The sequence below is a fragment of the Giraffa tippelskirchi genome, chromosome 13 (genome assembly GCF_054371585.1).
Source record: "Giraffa tippelskirchi isolate mGirTip1 chromosome 13, T2T-mGirTip1v1.2.pri, whole genome shotgun sequence".
Taxonomy (NCBI): domain Eukaryota; kingdom Metazoa; phylum Chordata; class Mammalia; order Artiodactyla; family Giraffidae; genus Giraffa; species Giraffa tippelskirchi.
This window is the reverse complement of record NC_137287.1, coordinates 29,875,915-29,879,191: the sequence shown is the minus strand read 5'-3', so window position 1 is coordinate 29,879,191 and position 3,277 is coordinate 29,875,915.

The following is a 3,277-nucleotide window of genomic DNA, read 5'->3' as shown; positions in this document are numbered from 1 at the left end:
GTAGGTCCTTATTGGTTACCCATTTTTAATGCAGCATTGTGCACATGTCCATCCCAAACTAGTTGTTGTTGGTCAGCAGCTAGATTGTGTCCAATTCTTTGTGACCCCATGGACTGCAGCATGCCAGGCTTCCCTGTCCATTATCAACTCCCGAAGTTTGCTCAAACTTATATCCATCGAGTCAGTGATGCCATCCAACCATCTCATCCTCTGTCATCCCCTTCTCCTCCTACCTTCACTCTTTCCCAGCATCAGGGTCTTTTCCAATGAGTTGACTCTTTGCATTAGGTGGAAAGTCCTTTTTCCCCCCACACTGTGGCATGCAGATTAAACTCATGCCTTGCATACTGGAAACCCAGAGTCTTAACCACTAGACCACTGGGGGAAGTTCAGCTGGGGAGCTTTTTAGGCACACCTATTCTCAGTCTTCACCCTGGCACGCTACAGTCCATGGGGTCACAAAGAGTTGGACACAACTTAGCACAACCATGAGGGGGATTCTCAGACTTCACCATGGAGTTTCTGACTGGACGTGTCTTGGGTGAGACATGAGCACTGTTCTTCAAAATGTCCCAGGTGATTCTGATATGAAGCTGGGGTGGTGAATTGCTTGTTTGACTCTATGATGAGGCCAATACCTGAGGTGAATAGCAAGTGACCATCACAGCCTATTGCTACAGGTGTGATGAGAAGTGGATATTAGAGAGTTCTTGGGTGCTGGGATGTGTGCCTTTTAATATAAGGTCCTGTACTAGATATAAAATATATCAACAAGGACCTACTGCACAGCGCAGGGAGCTATATTTGATATGTTGTAATAACCCATCATGGAAAAGAAACTAAAAATGTATATATAAGTGTGTACACACACACACACACACACACACACACACACACACACACATAGACACATATGGGCTTCCCAGGTGGCACTAGTGGTAAAGATCCCTCTTGCCAATGCAGGAGACATAAGAGACGTGGGTTGGGAAGATCCCCCTGGAGAAGGGTATGGCAACCCACTCCAGTATTCTTGCCTGGAGAATCCCATGGACAGAGGAGCCTGGTGGGCTACAGTCCATAGGGTCATAAACAGTGAAGCAGGCATGACTGAAGCGACTTAGCATGCATGCATGCATATGTATATGTATGTATGTATATATATGACCAATAACTTTGTGGTAGAACTGAAAAACAACATCAAAGCCAACTATATTTCAATTATAACTTTTTAAAAATAATATAGGGCCCCAGTGAAGTTTCACCACAACCCTGAGAGGTTGTACACTGGGTTGTATGTACATAGTGTCCCCTCAAACTCACGTCCAGTGGAACCTGCGAATGTAACCTCATTTGGAAAAAGGGTCTTTGCAGATGTAATCAAGTTCATACAAGGTCATGTTGGATTAGGGTGTACCCTGAGTCCAGTAAGTGGTGTCCTTATAAGAAGAGGAGAGGACGCACAGACAGAGAAGACGGCCATGTGATGACAGATGAGGGGACTGGAGTGATACAGCCACAAGCCAAAGAACACATGGGTTACTGGCAACTGCCAGAAGCTGGGCAAACAGCAAGGAGGTGTACTTCCCTAGAGCCTTTGAGGGAGCGTGGCCCTGCTGAAACTTCTAGGCTCTAGAGCTGAAAGATAATTTATTCAGGGACCCTGTTGTTTTAAGCCACCAGTTGCTGGTAATCTATTATGGTTGTCCTAGGAATCTGATACAGAGGTATATTATTGCCACTTGACTGATGAGAAGACTGAGGCAGTAGGAAAGACACAAAAAAGTTATACATCACCCCCGCTACCAGAATTTACAAGGGATGTAGGAAAGCATCACGTGCAGACTAAGAGCTTGGACTCTGGAGGAGACAGACTTGGGGTACACCTCGGCTCTACCGCTTACTAGCCAAACACCCACGGGCAAGTCTCCTAGTCTCTCTGAGCCACGGTGTCCTCATCTCCAAATCAGGGAATTTCACTGAGTTTTAAAGAGAATGAAATGAGAAACTGCAGGAAAAACACCTTGACTTGCTCTCAAAAATGGTACTTGTGCGAGAGCTTAGTTGCTCAGTCGTGCCTGACTCCTTGCAACCTCATGGACTGTAGCCCACCAGGCTCCTCTGTCCATGGGATTCTCCAGGCAAGAATACTGGCATGGGTTGCTATTTCCTCCTCCAGGGGATCTTCCCGACTCACATCTCCAGAGTCGCCTGCATTAGCAGGCAGATTCGTTACCACTGAGCCACCTGGGAAGCCTTGGTACCTGTAACGACAAACGAAACAGATTATCTGTAAGGATTGTCATTATTATTCTGGTTAATAATAGATGAAGCTGGCCAGGATGCTCTCCAGAAGAGGAGGAATCAGAATTTACTTCTGAGCTTATGCTAAACTTCATCCCTTCACGTGACCCAACTGTCTTTGGTCAACAAAGACCCCTGGAGGAAAGGCAGGAGGGTCTTGAGCTCCTCCTAGAGGTGAGTGTGGGTAACAAACGATGTGCAGAGAGGAAGGAAAGGAAGAAATAAACCTGCGGGAAGAATGTTTTAAGACTGGTTAGGGGGAACCTGGCAAGAACCTTGAATGCCAAGCAGAGGGATTGTTTTATGAGACAGTCCATGGTTGTGGTTGGAAGGAACCGGTTGTAAAGAGGACAGCTGAAACCTGCACTGACAAGAGGTAATGTTCTGGCAGTCAGAATGACGGAGAAAAAATGATGGATGGAGATAAAATGAAAGAGGGAACTTTGTGACAGGGTGGATACAGGGACTCTAAGAACATGATCAAAAGCTTGGGTTTCCTCTGACTCAGATGTAGAGAATAGACTTGTGGTTGCTAAGGTAAAAGGGGGGAGGGAAGGATTGGAAATTTGGGATGAGCAGATGCAAACTATTGTATATAGAATGGATAAACAACAAAGTCCTATTGTACAGCACAGGGAACTATATTCAGTATCCTGTGATAAATCATAATGGAAAAGAATATGAAGAAGAATGTTCACTGAATGTTCAAACTGAGTCACTTTGCTGTATAGCACGAATTAACACATTGTAAATCAATATAGTTTTTTTTTTTAAGTCTTGCATTTCTAGCCTGACAAAACAGAAGAAAAAAATAAATCTGCTTTCAGAAACAGCTCGGTCAGAAGGGAGAGCCAGTTTGATAAAGAAAAAAGATGAGTTAGTTTTTGAATAACTGGAGTTTGAGGGAGTTTGGCTTGAGGAAACATGAATTCTGGTTAGCTGAGACACATGCTAACGATGAATCCAACACATAACC